Genomic DNA, 24,567 nt, shown 5'->3' on the forward strand with positions numbered 1-24,567 from the left:
GACGTCTAAATATCGAAATTATTTAATTCCGTTTGCCACCCATACGATAGATATTAACTATCTATAATAATAATGTGTACGCATAAAATATTATATGTATATATATAGACCAACAGACAAGCACTTCACCCTATAGTAGTTTTTGGCCACGACGTCTATATATCGGGCATATTTAATTCTCTTTGCCACCCAACCAAAGATATTCACTTTTTTATATAAAGTATTATTTGATCATATTAATATAACCAATTATTTCTGCCATATTCATATAATTTCTTTATGAATTATTTTTTGGTCATATCCATATAATCTATATGCCGTATCCATATAATGAATACGGCATATCCATACAACAAGCCATATTTGTATGTCAATGTATATTTTATTATACATTTTTTTTCTTTATACATATAATATGGTATTTCCATATCGCTATAATTGAATTATATGTATAAGATATCATTTATATATAGCATTGCCAAAATAATATGATAAACATAAATTTTGAACAATACGGCCGGTCGGCGAGCACTGCCTCCCTATATATGTTTTTGGCCACGACGTCTAAATATTGGGTATTTTTCGTACTGCGGCCCCGGTGTATGTAAATTGGGCATATTTCGTACTGATGCCAACATATCTATATGACTCATTATTTTCTTCCATATCAATATAACTTCTTTTATTTCCATATTCAAGTAATTTCTTTATTTGCCATATCAATATAAAATATTTTTTGGTCATATTTATATAATCTATATGCCGTATCCATATAATGAATACGGCATATCCATACAACTAGCCATATTTGTATGTCAATGTATATTTTATTATACATTTTTTTTCTTTATACATATAATATGGTATTTCCATATCGCTATAATTGAATTATATGTATAAGATATCATTTATATATAGCATTGCCAAAATAATATGATAAACATAAATTTTGAACAATACGGCCGGTCGGCGAGCACTGCCTCCCTATATATGTTTTTGGCCACGACGTCTAAATATTGGGTATTTTTCGTACTGCGGCCCCGGTGTATGTAAATTGGGCATATTTCGTACTGATGCCAACATATCTATATGACTCATTATTTTCTTCCATATCAATATAACTTCTTTTATTTCCATATTCAAGTAATTTCTTTATTTGCCATATCAATATAAAATATTTTTTGGTCATATTTATATAATCTATATGCCGTATCCATATAATGAATACGGCATATCCATACAACTAGCCATATTTGTATGTCAATGTATATTTTATTATACATTTTTTTTCTTTATACATATAATATGGTATTTCCATATCGCTATAATTGAATTATATGTATAAGATATCATTTATATATAGCATTGCCAAAATAATATGATAAACATAAATTTTGAACAATACGGCCGGTCGGCGAGCACTGCCTCCCTATATATGTTTTTGGCCACGACGTCTAAATATTGGGTATTTTTCGTACTGCGGCCCCGGTGTATGTAAATTGGGCATATTTCGTACTGATGCCAACATATCTATATGACTCATTATTTTCTTCCATATCAATATAACTTCTTTTATTTCCATATTCAAGTAATTTCTTTATTTGCCATATCAATATAAAATATTTTTTGGTCATATTTATATAATCTATATGCCGTATCCATATAATGAATACGGCATATCCATACAACTAGCCATATTTGTATGTCAATGTATATTTTATTATACATTTTTTTTCTTTATACATATAATATGGTATTTCCATATCGCTATAATTGAATTATATGTATAAGATATCATTTATATATAGCATTGCCAAAATAATATGATAAACATAAATTTTGAACAATACGGCCGGTCGGCGAGCACTGCCTCCCTATATATGTTTTTGGCCACGACGTCTAAATATTGGGTATTTTTCGTACTGCGGCCCCGGTGTATGTAAATTGGGCATATTTCGTACTGATGCCAACATATCTATATGACTCATTATTTTCTTCCATATCAATATAACTTCTTTTATTTCCATATTCAAGTAATTTCTTTATTTGCCATATCAATATAAAATATTTTTTGGTCATATTTATATAATCTATATGCCGTATCCATATAATGAATACGGCATATCCATACAACTAGCCATATTTGTATGTCAATGTATATTTTATTATACATTTTTTTTCTTTATACATATAATATGGTATTTCCATATCGCTATAATTGAATTATATGTATAAGATATCATTTATATATAGCATTGCCAAAATAATATGAAAAACATAAATTTTGAACAATACAACCGGTCGGCGAGCACTGCCTCCCTATATATGTTTTTGGCCACGACGTCTAAATATTGGGTATTTATCGTACTGCGGCTCCGGTGTATGTAAATTGGGCATATTTCGTACTGATGCCACCATATCCATATAACTTATTTTTTGTTCTATATCTATATAATTAATTTTTTTCCATACCTATAACTATTAAACTAATTTTTTTCCATATCCATACTTGAACTTATTATTTTTCCCATATCCATATAACTCGTTTTTTCCATATCCACACTAGAATTTAGTATTTATCCCATATCCATATAAATCATTATTTACCATATCAATATAAATAATATTTTTCCATATTCATACTAGAACTTATTATTTCTTTAATATTCATATAACTCAATATTTTTTCATATCCATACTAGAACTTATTCTTTTTCCCATATCCATACTAGAACTTATAAATTTTCCCATATTCATATAACTAATTTTTTTCATATCCATACTAGAACATTATATTTTTGCCATATCTATATAACTCATTTTATTCCATATCCATACTAGAACTTATTATTTCTTTAATATCCATATAACTTAATATTTTTCCATATCCATACCAGAACTTTTTATTTTTCCCATATCCATAGAACTAATTTTTTTCATATCCATACTAGAACCTAATTTTCTTCCTATATCCATATAACTTATTATTTACTATTACAATATAATTAATTTTTTCCATATCCATACTAGAGCTTATTATCTCTTCAATATCCATAAAACTCAATATTTTTTCATATCCATACTAGAACTGATTATTTTTCCCATATCCATACTAGAACTCAGTATTCTTCCCATATCCATACTACAACTTAGTATTTTTCCCATATGCATATAACTCATTATTTAGCATATCAATATAACTAATTTTTTTCCATATCCATACTAGAACTTATTATTTCTTTAATATCCATATAACTCAATATTTTTTTATATCCATACTAGAACTTATTATTTTTCCCATATCCATACTAGAACTTATAAATTTTCCCATATTCATATAACTAATTTTTTTCATATCCATACTAGAACATTAAATTTTTTGCCATATCTATATAACTCATTTTATTCCATATCCATACTAGAACTTATTATTTCTTTAATATCCATATAACTCAATATTTTTTCATATCCATACTAGAACTTATCATTTTTCCCATATTCATATAACTCATTTTTCCATATCCATACTAGAACTCTGTATTCTTTTCCATATCCATATAACTCATTTTTTTTTTCATATCCATACTAGAACTTATTATTTTTCCCATATCCACATAACTCATTTTTTTCATATCCATACTAGAACTTGTTATTTTTCCCATATCCATATAACTCATTTTTTTCATATCCATACTAGAACTTAATATTATTTTCATATCCATATAACTCATGTTTGGACTTGGAATATTTTTATACACGTCACTAATAGGATGACGATTCAGTTGGCTACCTTAAGAGGTACATATACTTGCATATGTCTCTTACTTGTATGTTCGGACTTAGAATATTTTTATACACGTCACTAATAGGATGACGATTCAGTTGGCTACCTTAAGAGGTACATATACTTGCATATGTCTCTTACTTGTATGTTCGGACTTAGAATATTTTTATACACGTCACTAATAGGATGACGATTCAGTTGGCTACCTTAAGAGGTACATATACTTGCATATGTCTCTTATTTGCATGTTCGGACTTAGAATATTTTTATACGCGTCACTAATAGGATGACGATTCAGTTGGCTACCTTAAGAGGTACATATACTTGCATATGTCTCTTACTTGTATGTTCGGACTTAGAATATTTTTATACACGTCACTAATAGGATGACGATTCAGTTGGCTACCTTAAGAGGTACATATACTTGCATATGTCTCTTACTTGTATGTTCGGACTTAGAATATTTTTATACACGTCACTAATAGGATGACGATTCAGTTGGCTACCTTAAGAGGTACATATACTTGCATATGTCTCTTACTTGTATGTTCGGACTTAGAATATTTGTATACACGTCACTAATAGGATGACGATTCAGTTGGCTACCTTAAGAAGTACATATACTTGCATATGTCTCTTATTTGCATGTTCGGACTTAGAATATTTTTATACGCGTCACTAATAGGATGACGATACATATGGCTACCATTGTTAAATATATTTAAATAAAATTTATTTAAATATAATTATTATTTTATATATATATATTTTATATATATATATATTCTGACTTAAAAAAGCCAAACAAAATAAACACAATTAAATTTATGTTTATTATCGAATCATCAAGCAAAGGATAAGCTTCAGTGGATCGCAGTATGGCAGCTGCTCAACCACTTACAACACCTTGCCTGTTACAAAAGTCGTTTACAATTGATTCTAGGCTTTGTCATTGTATTAAATAATGCTTTTATATGTAACTAGCGCGGCATCAGGTGATCGAAGATCCTCCCAATTTACTATGTTACAAATTACATTGGCATCACATCCATTGTCGTTTATAAAGTAAATTATAAACTTTAAATGGTTTAGAAGCCATACAATGCAAATTGCCCCTTATTTATCATTGCAGTCCAGCACGGATACGACCTTAGAGGCGTTCAGGCATAATCCAACGGACGTAGCGTCATACCACTGTTCGCTCGAACAAGTATTGTGCCATTGGTCCGTACCTGCGGTTCCTCTCGTACTACGCAGGAATGCTGTCGCAACAACGTTTTGTCATTAGTAGGGTAAAACTAACCTGTCTCACGACGGTCTAAACCCAGCTCACGTTCCCTTGCATGGGTGAACAATCCAACGCTTGGTGAATTTTGCTTCACAATGATAGGAAGAGCCGACATCGAAGGATCAAAAAGCGACGTCGCTATGAACGCTTGGCCGCCACAAGCCAGTTATCCCTATGGTAACTTTTCTGACACCTCTTGTTAAAAACTCTTTAAACCAAAAGGATCGATAGGCCGAGCTTTTGCTGTCCCTGTGTGTACTGAACACCGAGATCAAGTCAGCATTTGCCCTTTTGCTCTATGTGTGGTTTCTGTCCGCACTGAGCTGGCCTTGGGACACCTCCGTTATTATTTGAGAGATGTACCGCCCCAGTCAAACTCCCTACCTGGCAATGTCCTTGAATTGGATCATACCTGAGTAATTGGAGTTATACCAAATTTTCAAATCAAAAATACATAAATGCACCGTTTTATTAAAGAATTTGTTTGCGATTATATAACAAACTCGTGATACTTTGATCAAGAAGCTTGCATCAAAACCCAATACCATAAGATATAATAAATATATCCGTATAATGGCTAGGAAATGATACACGTTCCATTTAATCAAGTAAGTAAGGAAACAATAAGAGTAGTGGTATTTCATTGACGATACCAAACCGAAGTCTAATATCTCCCACTTATTCTACACCTCTTATGTCTCCTTACACTGCCAGATTAGAGTCAAGCTCAAAAGGGTCTTCTTTCCCCGCTAATTATTCCAAGCCCGTTCCCTTGGCTGTGGTTTCGCTAGATAGTAGATAGGGACAGTAGGAATCTCGTTAATCCATTCATGCGCGTCACTAATTAGATGACGAGGCATTTGGCTACCTTAAGAGAGTCATAGTTACTCCCGCCGTTGACCCGCGCTTACTTGAATTTCTTCACTTTGACATTCAGAGCACTGGGCAGAAATCACATTGTGTCAACACCCGCTAGGGCCATCACAATGCTTTGTTTTAATTAGACAGTCGGATTCCCCAAGTCCGTGCCAGTTCTGAATTGATTGTTAATTGATAATCGTTATAATTAATAAGAACTAATTGGTTTGACCCAATTAGTATTCTTAAAAATTTTAGCAAGAAAGTTCCACAATTGGCTACGTAACTAACTATCCGGGGAACAAGTAACTAACATAAATGCTAGAAACTCTATTTACCCAGAACGAGCACATAAACCATGTTATTGTTTCCCAATCAAGCCCGACTATCTCAATCTTCAGAGCCAATCCTTATCCCGAAGTTACGGATCTAATTTGCCGACTTCCCTTACCTACATTATTCTATCGACTAGAGACTCTTCACCTTGGAGACCAGCTGCGGATATTGGTACGGCCTGTTGAGAAGTTTGCGTGTCCCCACCATAAATTTTCAAGGTCCGAGGAGAAAATATCGACACAACAGTATATGTCATGCTCTTCTAGCCCATCTACCATATCTCTCTGCGAAAGACTTCCATGGTAGTACGGCTATAAAACAGAAAAGAAAACTCTTCCGATATCTCTCGACGGCTTCTTTATGGTCGTTCCTGTTGCCAGGATGAGCACGAGGCCCATATTTAATAACAAACGGATACTCAACAGGTTACGGAATTGGAACCGTATTCCCTTTCGTTCAAAATTATTCAAGTATATTATATTAGCTTGATTTGTATATATTGCGTTTTTGGTTTTACTTGAAAATTTTCGGCTTTCGCCTTGAACTTAGGACCGACTAACTCGTGATCAACCACTGTTCACACGAAACCCTTCTCCACTTCAGTCCTCCAAGGTCTCATTCGATTATTTGCTACTACCACCAAGATCTGTACCAATGGCAGCTCCATGCAGGCTTACGCCAAACACTTCTACGCATACCATTGTACCTTCCTACTCACTAAAGTTTCAAAATTTATATCACAAGTAATATAAATCATCTACTTTAGCGGTAATGTATAGGTATACAACTTAAGCGCCATCCATTTTAAGGGCTAGTTGCTTCGGCAGGTGAGTTGTTACACACTCCTTAGCGGATTTCGACTTCCATGATCACCGTCCTGCTGTTTTAAGCAACCAACGCCTTTCATGGTATCTGCATGAGTTGTTAATTTGGGCACCGTAACATTACGTTTGGTTCATCCCACAGCGCCAGTTCTGCTTACCAAAAGTGGCCCACTGGGCACATTATATCATAACCTTAAACTTCATATCAAGAAAGTTAAGGTTCTTACCCATTTAAAGTTTGAGAATAGGTTAAGATCGTTTCGACCCTAAGGCCTCTAATCATTCGCTTTACCAGATAAGATTATTTTATATAATATTAAAATGCACCAGCTATCCTGAGGGAAACTTCGGAAGGAACCAGCTACTAGATGGTTCGATTGGTCTTTCGCCCCTATACTCAATTCTGACAATCGATTTGCACGTCAGAACTGTTTCGGTCTTCCATCAGGGTTTCCCCTGACTTCAACCTGATCAAGTATAGTTCACCATCTTTCGGGTCACAGCATATATGCTCAAGGTACGTTCCAGTTAGAGGCATAAATAATATAAATATCATTATACATAACTATATAGAACGCCCCGGGATTGTGTTAATTAGCTATAAATAGTTAAAAAACTAATCCCATTATTAGTCAAGTTAATTACGCTATTAGGTTTATATCCCAATAACTTGCACATATGTTAGACTCCTTGGTCCGTGTTTCAAGACGGGTCCCGAAGGTATCCTGAATCTTTCGCATTGTTAATCCTACAAGTGCATATAATAAACACAAAAATCAATGATAATCATGCCATTATATAATTCCGAAAAATTAACGCACTGTATTCATATAAATCTATCAGCACTTTATCAAATTAATAACATTTATTCTGTGTTAAAATGCAAGCAATTTAATTTGAATAAACTATAAGTTATATTTTATGATAAATTTGGTATGCTAATAGATTACAATGTCCTTATATGGAAAAAATGCACACTATTATCATAATATTGTTTAAATATTACAATTTTAATGATGAATTTTCCATAACGGATATTCAGGTTCATCGGGCTTAACCTCTAAGCAGTTTCACGTACTGTTTAACTCTCTATTCAGAGTTCTTTTCAACTTTCCCTCACGGTACTTGTTTACTATCGGTCTCATGGTTATATTTAGTTTTAGATGGAGTTTACCACCCACTTAGTGCTGCACTATCAAGCAACACGACTCTTTGGAAACATCATCTAGTAATCATTAACGTTATACGGGCCTGGCACCCTCTATGGGTAAATGGCCTCATTTAAGAAGGACTTAAATCGTTAATTTCTCATACTAGAATATTGACGCTCCATACACTGCATCTCACATTTGCCATATAGACAAAGTGACTTAGTGCTGAACTGATTTCTTTTCGCTCGCCGCTACTAAGAAAATCCTTGTTAGTTTCTTTTCCTCCCCTAATTAATATGCTTAAATTCAGGGGGTAGTCCCATATGAGTTGAGGTTGTATATAACTTTTATTTGCAATTAATTCTTTATATATAATGATAAAACATTTTATTAAATTCGTTTAAAGCTGACGTATATATATATTAATGGCATTTATTTGTAACGAATTAACGAAGAATAATAATATTGTCAACGTTTTTCATATTTCAAATCATTAATAAGAGACAATTCTAGATAATATTTTATGCTAGACATTTCTCAGTATTATTTGATTGAAAAAGAAAATATTCCTCTTCGTTTTTCTCAAAGTTTAATTACTATTGTGAGATAATGTTTTTCATATATTTGTTAATATTATGAATAAAATAATTAAATTATTTTTATCCAATAATATACCATATGCTTATAAAATTTTATTATAAAATTTGTATAAACAACTTAATTAGCATAGTCTTACAACCCTCAACCATATGTAGTCCAAGCAGCACTATAAAATTAATTAAAGTACATAACAGCATGGACTGCGATATGCGTTCAAAATGTCGATGTTCATGTGTCCTGCAGTTCACACGATGACGCACAGTTTGCTGCGTTCTTCATCGACCCATGAGCCGAGTGATCCACCGCTTAGAGTTTTATAATATTGGTTTTAAATTTGGTCAAATATGTTTTTATTGAAAGAAATTAAAAATACACCATTTTACTGGCATATATCAATTCCTTCAATAAATGTATTTATATACCTAAAATAAATGCTGCGAAATGTCTTAGTTTTATATAAACAATATATATCAAAGTATTATTTGTAATGGCATTTGTTTGTTAATATATATTGATAATTTTATATAAAACATTAACCTGAAACCAGGTACAACATTGTATATTTTAGGTTGTTGCATTATCCAATGTATGATCATCATCAAATTAGTTGGCCAATACATCTCGCAACGCGTGTATATTATGGTCCATATACACACAAAAGTTTATAATAAATATATAAAATATATTTTATTATATTAATAATTCGATTTGCTTGTTCGAATTTTATGTTTGTTTCTATTTAATTTATTTGTAATAATATTATATTATTACAATATTTCGATTTGCTTGTTCGAAATTTATTTGATCTTTTACTTTTAAGATCATATTTTTGGTATAATTATTATTATAATTATTATGTATATATATATATATATTGGTAATTTGTATTAAATTTGTATTAACAAATTTTTTTATTAACGGTAAGGATATTATACAATAATGATCCTTCCGCAGGTTCACCTACGGAAACCTTGTTACGACTTTTACTTCCTCTAAATAATCAAGTTCGGTCAACTTTTGCGAAACAACCGTAACACACAAGGCGTCACAGTGATCACGTCCGGAGACCTCACTAAATAATTCAATCGGTAGTAGCGACGGGCGGTGTGTACAAAGGGCAGGGACGTAATCAATGCGAGTTAATGACTCACACTTACTGGGAATTCCAAGTTCATGTGAACAGTTTCAGTTCACAATCCCAAGCATGAAAGTGGTTCAGCGGTTTACCCGGACCTCTCGGTCTAGGAAATACACGTTGATACTTTCATTGTAGCGCGCGTGCAGCCCAGGACATCTAAGGGCATCACAGACCTGTTATTGCTCAATCTCATTATTGCTAGACGCAATTTGTCCATTTAAGAAGCTAGTGTCCTTATAATGGGACAAACCAACAGGTACGGCTCCACTTATATAAACACATTCAAACACAATAAACATTTTACTGCCACCATGAATGAAGGCTATATAAGCTTCAACACCATAATCCTGAAGATATCTATTTAATATATTTGAGTCTCGTTCGTTATCGGAATTAACCAGACAAATCACTCCACGAACTAAGAACGGCCATGCACCACCACCCATAGATTCGAGAAAGAGCTATCAATCTGTCTTACACACTTATGTTCGGACCTGGTAAGTTTTCCCGTGTTGAGTCAAATTAAGCCGCAGGCTCCACTCCTGGTGGTGCCCTTCCGTCAATTCCTTTAAGTTTCAGCTTTGCAACCATACTTCCCCCGGAGCCCAAAAGCTTTGGTTTCCCGGGAAGCGACTGAGAGAGCCATAAAAGTAGCTACACCCAATTGCTAGCTGGCATCGTTTATGGTTAGAACTAGGGCGGTATCTGATCGCCTTCGAACCTCTAACTTTCGTTCTTGATTAATGAAAACATCTTTGGCAAATGCTTTCGCTTAAGTTAGTCTTACGACGGTCCAAGAATTTCACCTCTCGCGTCGTAATACTAATGCCCCCAAACTGCTTCTATTAATCATTACCTCTTGATCTGAAAACCAATGAAAGCAGAACAGAGGTCTTATTTCATTATCCCATGCACAGAATATTCAGGCATTTGAAGCCTGCTTTAAGCACTCTAATTTGTTCAAAGTAATTGTACCGGCCCACAATAACACTCGTTTAAGAGCACTAATGCAGGTTTTTAAATAGGAGGAACATATGAAAAAATACAAGTATTTAAACACATATAAGAACTCCACCGGTAATACGCTTACATACATAAAGGTATAGTACTAACCACAATTGTAAGTTGTACTACCCGTATGAAGCACAAGTTCAACTACGAACGTTTTAACCGCAACAACTTTAATATACGCTATTGGAGCTGGAATTACCGCGGCTGCTGGCACCAGACTTGCCCTCCAATTGGTCCTTGTTAAAGGATTTAAAGTGTACTCATTCCAATTACAGGGCCTCGGATATGAGTCCTGTATTGTTATTTTTCGTCACTACCTCCCCGAGCTGGGAGTGGGTAATTTACGCGCCTGCTGCCTTCCTTAGATGTGGTAGCCGTTTCTCAGGCTCCCTCTCCGGAATCGAACCCTGATTCCCCGTTACCCGTTGCAACCATGGTAGTCCTAGATACTACCATCAAAAGTTGATAGGGCAGACATTTGAAAGATCTGTCGTCGGTACAAGACCATACGATCTGCATGTTATCTAGAGTTCAACCAATATAACGATCTTGCGATCGCTTGGTTTTAGCCTAATAAAAGCACATGTCCCATAAGGTTCATGTTTTAATTGCATGTATTAGCTCTAGAATTACCACAGTTATCCAAGTAACTGTTAACGATCTAAGGAACCATAACTGATATAATGAGCCTTTTGCGGTTTCACTTTTAATTCGTGTGTACTTAGACATGCATGGCTTAATCTTTGAGACAAGCATATAACTACTGGCAGGATCAACCAGAATAATGTTTTCGTTCATATTTCATTCATATTTTTTGAATAGAAATTAGTAATATAAATATAATAGATTTTATTTCCATTTTATATGTTCGGTTTTTCTTAAATATTGATTTTAATTCAATATTTTTTTTTTGCTTTGTGAAATAATTCTATTTTAATTCGAATACGGCCATTTTTATATGGCATTCGTATACGTTCTTTAATTTTTACTTGTTTCGCCACTAATATAACAAGTTTATAATTGATGTTAAAGAAAAAGTACAACTTTTTTATAACACAATTTTCAATATATATTGTTCTTTCTATAAGTTTTTATTATATTATATATACATATTTCATTCTAAAATATCATTTTTGTTCAACATACATAATTATTGTATCCACACATGTACAATTTTTGTTTAACCAATATAAATATTGAGTTAAATCATTTGCATTTTGATGATAAATTTAAAATTTATCTTTTCCATATAACTCTCTGGTAATATATGATATAAAACCGAGCGCATATGAAATTATTTTGATCACTAATATTGCAATTATATTTTATTATAATGCTTTTTGTAAACACATTGTACCGGCAAGCGATACTCTGTGCCCAAACGACAGGGGATATAATAATTTAATATAAATTATCATATATACCTGCCACCAAAGATTAACGATAAAAGTCGGAAACAATTTGTTATTCTATATATAATAGAAACTTGACCTCTGTTTCACCTTATTATCATGGGTTTATAATATTAACCGCGTAGCCAAGTCTTAATTTCATTTAAGAAACAAATTTATACGGATAATATTTTGATTTTAATATATGTTGTTCTATTGATAACAAAAGTATATATTATAATATATTTTGTTCAATAGTAGATGGACTACTTACTGTACCATCCTTATTTTTTATTATTATTGATATACATTATATTGACAACAGCATATGATATTCATATGGTTTGTTCAATAATTAATTGGTGGACAACCACTGACCATCCTATAGTAGTTTTTGGCCACGACGTCTAAATATCGAAATTATTTAATTCCGTTTGCCACCCATACGATAGATATTAACTATCTATAATAATAATGTGTACGCATAAAATATTATATGTATATATATAGACCAACAGACAAGCACTTCACCCTATAGTAGTTTTTGGCCACGACGTCTATATATCGGGCATATTTAATTCTCTTTGCCACCCAACCAAAGATATTCACTTTTTTATATAAAGTATTATTTGATCATATTAATATAACCAATTATTTCTGCCATATTCATATAATTTCTTTATGAATTATTTTTTGGTCATATCCATATAATCTATATGCCGTATCCATATAATGAATACGGCATATCCATACAACTAGCCATATTTGTATGTCAATGTATATTTTATTATACATTTTTTTTCTTTATACATATAATATGGTATTTCCATATCGCTATAATTGAATTATATGTATAAGATATCATTTATATATAGCATTGCCAAAATAATATGATAAACATAAATTTTGAACAATACGGCCGGTCGGCGAGCACTGCCTCCCTATATATGTTTTTGGCCACGACGTCTAAATATTGGGTATTTTTCGTACTGCGGCCCCGGTGTATGTAAATTGGGCATATTTCGTACTGATGCCAACATATCTATATGACTCATTATTTTCTTCCATATCAATATAACTTCTTTTATTTCCATATTCAAGTAATTTCTTTATTTGCCATATCAATATAAAATATTTTTTGGTCATATTTATATAATCTATATGCCGTATCCATATAATGAATACGGCATATCCATACAACTAGCCATATTTGTATGTCAATGTATATTTTATTATACATTTTTTTTCTTTATACATATAATATGGTATTTCCATATCGCTATAATTGAATTATATGTATAAGATATCATTTATATATAGCATTGCCAAAATAATATGATAAACATAAATTTTGAACAATACGGCCGGTCGGCGAGCACTGCCTCCCTATATATGTTTTTGGCCACGACGTCTAAATATTGGGTATTTTTCGTACTGCGGCCCCGGTGTATGTAAATTGGGCATATTTCGTACTGATGCCAACATATCTATATGACTCATTATTTTCTTCCATATCAATATAACTTCTTTTATTTCCATATTCAAGTAATTTCTTTATTTGCCATATCAATATAAAATATTTTTTGGTCATATTTATATAATCTATATGCCGTATCCATATAATGAATACGGCATATCCATACAACTAGCCATATTTGTATGTCAATGTATATTTTATTATACATTTTTTTTCTTTATACATATAATATGGTATTTCCATATCGCTATAATTGAATTATATGTATAAGATATCATTTATATATAGCATTGCCAAAATAATATGATAAACATAAATTTTGAACAATACGGCCGGTCGGCGAGCACTGCCTCCCTATATATGTTTTTGGCCACGACGTCTAAATATTGGGTATTTTTCGTACTGCGGCCCCGGTGTATGTAAATTGGGCATATTTCGTACTGATGCCAACATATCTATATGACTCATTATTTTCTTCCATATCAATATAACTTCTTTTATTTCCATATTCAAGTAATTTCTTTATTTGCCATATCAATATAAAATATTTTTTGGTCATATTTATATAATCTATATGCCGTATCCATATAATGAATACGGCATATCCATACAACTAGCCATATTTGTATGTCAATGTATATTTTATTATACATTTTTTTTCTTTATACATATAATATGGTATTTCCATATCGCTATAATTGAATTATATGTATAAGATATCATTTATATATAGCATTGCCAAAATAATATGATAAACATAAATTTTGAACAATACGGCCGGTCGGCGAGCACTGCCTCCCTATATATGTTTTTGGCCACGACGTCTAAATATTGGGTATTTTTCGTACTGCGGCCCCGGTGTATGTAAATTGGGCATATTTCGTACTGATGCCAACATATCTATATGACTCATTATTTTCTTCCATATCAATATAACTTCTTTTATTTCCATATTCAAGTAATTTCTTTATTTGCCATATCAATATAAAATATTTTTTGGTCATATTTATATAATCTATATGCCGTATCCATATAATGAATACGGCATATCCATACAACTAGCCATATTTGTATGTCAATGTATATTTTATTATACATTTTTTTTCTTTATACATATAATATGGTATTTCCATATCGCTATAATTGAATTATATGTATAAGATATCATTTATATATAGCATTGCCAAAATAATATGAAAAACATAAATTTTGAACAATACGGCCGGTCGGCGAGCACTGCCTCCCTATATATGTTTTTGGCCACGACGTCTAAATATTGGGTATTTATCGTACTGCGGCTCCGGTGTATGTAAATTGGGCATATTTCGTACTGATGCCACCATATCCATATAACTTATTTTTTGTTCTATATCTATATAATTATCCATATCCACACTAGAATTTAGTATTTATCCCATATCCATATAAATCATTATTTACCATATCAATATAAATAATATTTTTCCATATTCATACTAGAACTTATTATTTCTTTAATATTCATATAACTCAATATTTTTTCATATCCATACTAGAACTTATTCTTTTTCCCATATCCATACTAGAACTTATAAATTTTCCCATATTCATATAACTAATTTTTTTCATATCCATACTAGAACATTATATTTTTGCCATATCTCTACAACTCATTTTATTCCATATCCATACTAGAACTTATTATTTCTTAAATATCCATATAACTTAATATTTTTCCATATCCATACCAGAACTTTTTATTTTTCCCATATCCATAGAACTAATTTTTTTCATATCCATACTAGAACCTAATTTTCTTCCTATATCCATATAACTTATTATTTACTATTACAATATAATTAATTTTTTCCATATCCATACTAGAGCTTATTATCTCTTCAATATCCATAAAACTCAATATTTTTTCATATCCATACTAGAACTGATTATTTTTCCCATATCCATACTAGAACTCAGTATTCTTCCCATATCCATACTACAACTTAGTATTTTTCCCATATGCATATAACTCATTATTTAGCATATCAATATAACTAATTTTTTTCCATATCCATACTAGAACTTATTATTTCTTTAATATCCATATAACTCAATATTTTTTTATATCCATACTAGAACTTATTATTTTTCCCATATCCATACTAGAACTTATAAATTTTCCCATATTCATATAACTAATTTTTTTCATATCCATACTAGAACATTAAATTTTTTGCCATATCTATATAACTCATTTTATTCCATATCCATACTAGAACTTATTATTTCTTTAATATCCATATAACTCAATATTTTTTCATATCCATACTAGAACTTATCATTTTTCCCATATTCATATAACTCATTTTTCCATATCCATACTAGAACTCTGTATTCTTTTCCATATCCATATAACTCATTTTTTTTTCATATCCATACTAGAAATTATTATTTTTCCCATATCCACATAACTCATTTTTTTCATATCCATACTAGAACTTGTTATTTTTCCCATATCCATATAACTCATTTTTTTCATATCCATACTAGAACTTAATATTATTTTCATATCCATATAACTCATGTTTGGACTTGGAATATTTTTATACACGTCACTAATAGGATGACGATTCAATCATCTATTTTAAGAGGAACATTGACTTGCATATGTCTCTTACTTGCATGTTCGGACTTAGAATATTTTTATACACGTCACTAATAGGATGACGATTCAGTTGGCTACCTTAAGAGGTACATATACTTGCATATGTCTCTTACTTGTATGTTCGGACTTAGAATATTTTTATACACGTCACTAATAGGATGACGATTCAGTTGGCTACCTTAAGAGGTACATATACTTGCATATGTCTCTTATTTGCATGTTCGGACTTAGAATATTTTTATACGCGTCACTAATAGGATGACGATTCAGTTGGCTACCTTAAGAGGTACATATACTTGCATATGTCTCTTATTTGCATGTTCGGACTTAGAATATTTTTATACGCGTCACTAATAGGATGACGATTCAGTTGGCTACCTTAAGAGGTACATATACTTGCATATGTCTCTTACTTGTATGTTCGGACTTAGAATATTTGTATACACGTCACTAATAGGATGACGATTCAGTTGGCTACCTTAAGAAGTACATATACTTGCATATGTCTCTTATTTGCATGTTCGGACTTAGAATATTTTTATACGCGTCACTAATAGGATGACGATACATATGGCTACCATTGTTAAATATATTTAAATAAAATTTATTTAAATATAATTATTATTTTATATATATATATTTTATATATATATATATATTCTGACTTAAAAAAGCCAAACAAAATAAACACAATTAAATTTATGTTTATTATCGAATCATCAAGCAAAGGATAAGCTTCAGTGGATCGCAGTATGGCAGCTGCTCAACCACTTACAACACCTTGCCTGTTACAAAAGTCGTTTACAATTGATTCTAGGCTTTGTCATTGTATTAAATAATGCTTTTATATGTAACTAGCGCGGCATCAGGTGATCGAAGATCCTCCCAATTTACTATGTTACAAATTACATTGGCATCACATCCATTGTCGTTTATAAAGTAAATTATAAACTTTAAATGGTTTAGAAGCCATACAATGCAAATTGCCCCTTATTTATCATTGCAGTCCAGCACGGATACGACCTTAGAGGCGTTCAGGCATAATCCAACGGACGTAGCGTCATACCACTGTTCGCTCGAACAAGTATTGTGCCATTGGTCCGTACCTGCGGTTCCTCTCGTACTACGCAGGAATGCTGTCGCAACAACGTTTTGTCATTAGTAGGGTAAAACTAACCTGTCTCACGACGGTCTAAACCCAGCTCACGTTCCCTTGCATGGGTGAACAATCCAACGCTTGGTGAATTTTGCTTCACAATGATAGGAAGAGCCGACATCGAAGGATCAAAAAGCGACGTCGCTATGAACGCTTGGCCGCCACAAGCCAGTTATCCCTATGGTAACTTTTCTGACACCTCTTGTTAAAAACTCTTTAAACCAAAAGGATCGATAGGCCGAGCTTTTGCTGTCCCTGTGTGTACTGAACACCGAGATCAAGTCAGCATTTGCCCTTTTGCTCTATGTGTGGTTTCTGTCCGCACTGAGCTGGCCTTGGGACACCTCCGTTATTATTTGAGAGATGTACCGCCCCAGTCAAACTCCCTACCTGGCAATGTCCTTGAATTGGATCATACCTGAGTAATTGGAGTTATACCAAATTTTCAAATCAAAAATACATAAATGCACCGTTTTATTAAAGAATTTGTTTGCGATTATATAACAAACTCGTGATACTTTGATCAAGAAGCTTGCATCAAAACCCAATACCATAAGATATAATAAATATATCCGTATAATGGCTAGGAAATGATACACGTTCCATTTAATCAAGTAAGTAAGGAAACAATAAGAGTAGTGGTATTTCATTGACGATACCAAACCGAAGTCTAATATCTCCCACTTATTCTACACCTCTTATGTCTCCTTACACTGCCAGATTAGAGTCAAGCTCAAAAGGGTCTTCTTTCCCCGCTAATTATTCCAAGCCCGTTCCCTTGGCTGTGGTTTCGCTAGATAGTAGATAGGGACAGTAGGAATCTCGTTAATCCATTCATGCGCGTCACTAATTAGATGACGAGGCATTTGGCTACCTTAAGAGAGTCATAGTTACTCCCGCCGTTGACCCGCGCTTACTTGAATTTCTTCACTTTGACATTCAGAGCACTGGGCAGAAATCACATTGTGTCAACACCCGCTAGGGCCATCACAATGCTTTGTTTTAATTAGACAGTCGGATTCCCCAAGTCCGTGCCAGTTCTGAATTGATTGTTAATTGATAATCGTTATAATTAATAAGAACTAATTGGTTTGACCCAATTAGTATTCTTAAAAATTTTAGCAAGAAAGTTCCACAATTGGCTACGTAACTAACTATCCGGGGAACAAGTAACTAACATAAATGCTAGAAACTCTATTTACCCAGAACGAGCACATAAACCATGTTATTGTTTCCCAATCAAGCCCGACTATCTCAATCTTCAGAGCCAATCCTTATCCCGAAGTTACGGATCTAATTTGCCGACTTCCCTTACCTACATTATTCTATCGACTAGAGACTCTTCACCTTGGAGACCAGCTGCGGATATTGGTACGGCCTGTTGAGAAGTTTGCGTGTCCCCACCATAAATTTTCAAGGTCCGAGGAGAAAATATCGACACAACAGTATATGTCATGCTCTTCTAGCCCATCTACCATATCTCTCTGCGAAAGACTTCCATGGTAGTACGGCTATAAAACAGAAAAGAAAACTCTTCCGATATCTCTCGACGGCTTCTTTATGGTCGTTCCTGTTGCCAGGATGAGCACGAGGCCCATATTTAATAACAAACGGATACTCAACAGGTTACGGAATTGGAACCGTATTCCCTTTCGTTCAAAATTATTCAAGTATATTATATTAGCTTGATTTGTATATATTGCGTTTTTGGTTTTACTTGAAAATTTTCGGCTTTCGCCTTGAACTTAGGACCGACTAACTCGTGATCAACCACTGTTCACACGAAACCCTTCTCCACTTCAGTCCTCCAAGGTCTCATTCGATTATTTGCTACTACCACCAAGATCTGTACCAATGGCAGCTCCATGCAGGCTTACGCCAAACACTTCTACGCATACCATTGTACCTTCCTACTCACTAAAGTTTCAAAATTTATATCACAAGTAATATAAATCATCTACTTTAGCGGTAATGTATAGGTATACAACTTAAGCGCCATCCATTTTAAGGGCTAGTTGCTTCGGCAGGTGAGTTGTTACACACTCCTTAGCGGATTTCGACTTCCATGATCACCGTCCTGCTGTTTTAAGCAACCAACGCCTTTCATGGTATCTGCATGAGTTGTTAATTTGGGCACCGTAACATTACGTTTGGTTCATCCCACAGCGCCAGTTCTGCTTACCAAAAGTGGCCCACTGGGCACATTATATCATAACCTTAAACTTCATATCAAGAAAGTTAAGGTTCTTACCCATTTAAAGTTTGAGAATAGGTTAAGATCGTTTCGACCCTAAGGCCTCTAATCATTCGCTTTACCAGATAAGATTATTTTATATAATATTAAAATGCACCAGCTATCCTGAGGGAAACTTCGGAAGGAACCAGCTACTAGATGGTTCGATTGGTCTTTCGCCCCTATACTCAATTCTGACAATCGATTTGCACGTCAGAACTGTTTCGGTCTTCCATCAGGGTTTCCCCTGACTTCAACCTGATCAAGTATAGTTCACCATCTTTCGGGTCACAGCATATATGCTCAAGGTACGTTCCAGTTAGAGGCATAAATAATATAAATATCATTATACATAACTATATAGAACGCCCCGGGATTGTGTTAATTAGCTATAAATAGTTAAAAAACTAATCCCATTATTAGTCAAGTTAATTACGCTATTAGGTTTATATCCCAATAACTTGCACATATGTTAGACTCCTTGGTCCGTGTTTCAAGACGGGTCCCGAAGGTATCCTGAATCTTTCGCATTGTTAATCCTACAAGTGCATATAATAAACACAAAAATCAATGATAATCATGCCATTATATAATTCCGAAAAATTAACGCACTGTATTCATATAAATCTATCAGCACTTTATCAAATTAATAACATTTATTCTGTGTTAAAATGCAAGCAATTTAATTTGAATAAACTATAAGTTATATTTTATGATAAATTTGGTATGCTAATAGATTACAATGTCCTTATATGGAAAAAATGCACACTATTATCATAATATTGTTTAAATATTACAATTTTAATGATGAATTTTCCATAACGGATATTCAGGTTCATCGGGCTTAACCTCTAAGCAGTTTCACGTACTGTTTAACTCTCTATTCAGAGTTCTTTTCAACTTTCCCTCACGGTACTTGTTTACTATCGGTCTCATGGTTATATTTAGTTTTAGATGGAGTTTACCACCCACTTAGTGCTGCACTATCAAGCAACACGACTCTTTGGAAACATCATCTAGTAATCATTAACGTTATACGGGCCTGGCACCCTCTATGGGTAAATGGCCTCATTTAAGAAGGACTTAAATCGTTAATTTCTCATACTAGAATATTGACGCTCCATACACTGCATCTCACATTTGCCATATAGACAAAGTGACTTAGTGCTGAACTGATTTCTTTTCGCTCGCCGCTACTAAGAAAATCCTTGTTAGTTTCTTTTCCTCCCCTAATTAATATGCTTAAATTCAGGGGGTAGTCCCATATGAGTTGAGGTTGTATATAACTTTTATTTGCAATTAATTCTTTATATATAATGATAAAACATTTTATTAAATTCGTTTAAAGCTGACGTATATATATATTAATGGCATTTATTTGTAACGAATTAACGAAGAATAATAATATTGTCAACGTTTTTCATATTTCAAATCATTAATAAGAGACAATTCTAGATAATATTTTATGCTAGACATTTCTCAGTATTATTTGATTGAAAAAGAAAATATTCCTCTTCGTGTTTCTCAAAGTTTAATTACTATTGTGAGATAATGTTTTTCATATATTTGTTAATATTATGAATAAAATAATTAAATTATTTTTATCCAATAATATACCATATGCTTATAAAATTTTATTATAAAATTTGTATAAACAACTTAATTAGCATAGTCTTACAACCCTCAACCATATGTAGTCCAAGCAGCACTATAAAATTAATTAAAGTACATAACAGCATGGACTGCGATATGCGTTCAAAATGTCGATGTTCATGTGTCCTGCAGTTCACACGATGACGCACAGTTTGCTGCGTTCTTCATCGACCCATGAGCCGAGTGATCCACCGCTTAGAGTTTTATAATATTGGTTTTAAATTTGGTCAAATATGTTTTTATTGAAAGAAATTAAAAATACACCATTTTACTGGCATATATCAATTCCTTCAATAAATGTATTTATATACCTAAAATAAATGCTGCGAAATGTCTTAGTTTTATATAAACAATATATATCAAAGTATTATTTGTAATGGCATTTGTTTGTTAATATATATTGATAATTTTATATAAAACATTAACCTGAAACCAGGTACAACATTGTATATTTTAGGTTGTTGCATTATCCAATGTATGATCATCATCAAATTAGTTGGCCAATACATCTCGCAACGCGTGTATATTATGGTCCATATACACACAAAAGTTTATAATAAATATATAAAATATATTTTATTATATTAATAATTCGATTTGCTTGTTCGAATTTTATGTTTGTTTCTATTTAATTTATTTGTAATAATATTATATTATTACAATATTTCGATTTGCTTGTTCGAAATTTATTTGATCTTTTACTTTTAAGATCATATTTTTGGTATAATTATTATTATAATTATTATGTATATATATATATATATTGGTAATTTGTATTAAATTTGTATTAACAAATTTTTTTATTAACGGTAAGGATATTATACAATAATGATCCTTCCGCAGGTTCACCTACGGAAACCTTGTTACGACTTTTACTTCCTCTAAATAATCAAGTTCGGTCAACTTTTGCGAAACAACCGTAACACACAAGGCGTCACAGTGATCACGTCCGGAGACCTCACTAAATAATTCAATCGGTAGTAGCGACGGGCGGTGTGTACAAAGGGCAGGGACGTAATCAATGCGAGTTAATGACTCACACTTACTGGGAATTCCAAGTTCATGTGAACAGTTTCAGTTCACAATCCCAAGCATGAAAGTGGTTCAGCGGTTTACCCGGACCTCTCGGTCTAGGAAATACACGTTGATACTTTCATTGTAGCGCGCGTGCAGCCCAGGACATCTAAGGGCATCACAGACCTGTTATTGCTCAATCTCATTATTGCTAGACGCAATTTGTCCATTTAAGAAGCTAGTGTCCTTATAATGGGACAAACCAACAGGTACGGCTCCACTTATATAAACACATTCAAACACAATAAACATTTTACTGCCACCATGAATGAAGGCTATATAAGCTTCAACACCATAATCCTGAAGATATCTATTTAATATATTTGAGTCTCGTTCGTTATCGGAATTAACCAGACAAATCACTCCACGAACTAAGAACGGCCATGCACCACCACCCATAGATTCGAGAAAGAGCTATCAATCTGTCTTACACACTTATGTTCGGACCTGGTAAGTTTTCCCGTGTTGAGTCAAATTAAGCCGCAGGCTCCACTCCTGGTGGTGCCCTTCCGTCAATTCCTTTAAGTTTCAGCTTTGCAACCATACTTCCCCCGGAGCCCAAAAGCTTTGGTTTCCCGGGAAGCGACTGAGAGAGCCATAAAAGTAGCTACACCCAATTGCTAGCTGGCATCGTTTATGGTTAGAACTAGGGCGGTATCTGATCGCCTTCGAACCTCTAACTTTCGTTCTTGATTAATGAAAACATCTTTGGCAAATGCTTTCGCTTAAGTTAGTCTTACGACGGTCCAAGAATTTCACCTCTCGCGTCGTAATACTAATGCCCCCAAACTGCTTCTATTAATCATTACCTCTTGATCTGAAAACCAATGAAAGCAGAACAGAGGTCTTATTTCATTATCCCATGCACAGAATATTCAGGCATTTGAAGCCTGCTTTAAGCACTCTAATTTGTTCAAAGTAATTGTACCGGCCCACAATAACACTCGTTTAAGAGCACTAATGCAGGTTTTTAAATAGGAGGAACATATGAAAAAATACAAGTATTTAAACACATATAAGAACTCCACCGGTAATACGCTTACATACATAAAGGTATAGTACTAACCACAATTGTAAGTTGTACTACCCGTATGAAGCACAAGTTCAACTACGAACGTTTTAACCGCAACAACTTTAATATACGCTATTGGAGCTGGAATTACCGCGGCTGCTGGCACCAGACTTGCCCTCCAATTGGTCCTTGTTAAAGGATTTAAAGTGTACTCATTCCAATTACAGGGCCTCGGATATGAGTCCTGTATTGTTATTTTTCGTCACTACCTCCCCGAGCTGGGAGTGGGTAATTTACGCGCCTGCTGCCTTCCTTAGATGTGGTAGCCGTTTCTCAGGCTCCCTCTCCGGAATCGAACCCTGATTCCCCGTTACCCGTTGCAACCATGGTAGTCCTAGATACTACCATCAAAAGTTGATAGGGCAGACATTTGAAAGATCTGTCGTCGGTACAAGACCATACGATCTGCATGTTATCTAGAGTTCAACCAATATAACGATCTTGCGATCGCTTGGTTTTAGCCTAATAAAAGCACATGTCCCATAAGGTTCATGTTTTAATTGCATGTATTAGCTCTAGAATTACCACAGTTATCCAAGTAACTGTTAACGATCTAAGGAACCATAACTGATATAATGAGCCTTTTGCGGTTTCACTTTTAATTCGTGTGTACTTAGACATGCATGGCTTAATCTTTGAGACAAGCATATAACTACTGGCAGGATCAACCAGAATAATGTTTTCGTTCATATTTCATTCATATTTTTTGAATAGAAATTAGTAATATAAATATAATAGATTTTATTTCCATTTTATATGTTCGGTTTTTCTTAAATATTGATTTTAATTCAATATTTTTTTTTTGCTTTGTGAAATAATTCTATTTTAATTCGAATACGGCCATTTTTATATGGCATTCGTATACGTTCTTTAATTT

At 33.2% G+C, this 24,567-nt stretch overlaps 6 non-coding genes across 6 annotated transcripts; all 6 read right to left on the reverse strand.

Annotated features, from left to right (window-relative positions):
* Nucleotides 1-4,621: 4,621 nt before the first annotated feature.
* Nucleotides 4,622-8,578, reverse strand: LOC138914778 (large subunit ribosomal RNA). Its single transcript, XR_011420587.1, has one exon. It is a non-coding gene; the product is annotated as a large subunit ribosomal RNA (ribosomal RNA).
* Nucleotides 8,579-8,976: 398 nt separating this feature from the next.
* LOC138914781 (5.8S ribosomal RNA) lies at nucleotides 8,977-9,155 on the reverse strand. Its single transcript, XR_011420590.1, has one exon. It is a non-coding gene; the product is annotated as a 5.8S ribosomal RNA (ribosomal RNA).
* A 623-nt stretch (nucleotides 9,156-9,778) lies between these two features.
* LOC138914773 (small subunit ribosomal RNA) lies at nucleotides 9,779-11,773 on the reverse strand. Its single transcript, XR_011420581.1, has one exon. It is a non-coding gene; the product is annotated as a small subunit ribosomal RNA (ribosomal RNA).
* Nucleotides 11,774-17,213: 5,440 nt separating this feature from the next.
* Nucleotides 17,214-21,170, reverse strand: LOC138914779 (large subunit ribosomal RNA). Its single transcript, XR_011420588.1, has one exon. It is a non-coding gene; the product is annotated as a large subunit ribosomal RNA (ribosomal RNA).
* A 398-nt stretch (nucleotides 21,171-21,568) lies between these two features.
* Nucleotides 21,569-21,747, reverse strand: LOC138914785 (5.8S ribosomal RNA). Its single transcript, XR_011420593.1, has one exon. It is a non-coding gene; the product is annotated as a 5.8S ribosomal RNA (ribosomal RNA).
* Nucleotides 21,748-22,370: 623 nt separating this feature from the next.
* LOC138914774 (small subunit ribosomal RNA) lies at nucleotides 22,371-24,365 on the reverse strand. The gene has a single exon (XR_011420582.1). It is a non-coding gene; the product is annotated as a small subunit ribosomal RNA (ribosomal RNA).
* Nucleotides 24,366-24,567: the final 202 nt, after the last annotated feature.

This window comes from Drosophila takahashii, unplaced genomic scaffold (genome assembly GCF_030179915.1).
Source record: "Drosophila takahashii strain IR98-3 E-12201 unplaced genomic scaffold, DtakHiC1v2 scaffold_95, whole genome shotgun sequence".
Classification (NCBI taxonomy): domain Eukaryota; kingdom Metazoa; phylum Arthropoda; class Insecta; order Diptera; family Drosophilidae; genus Drosophila; species Drosophila takahashii.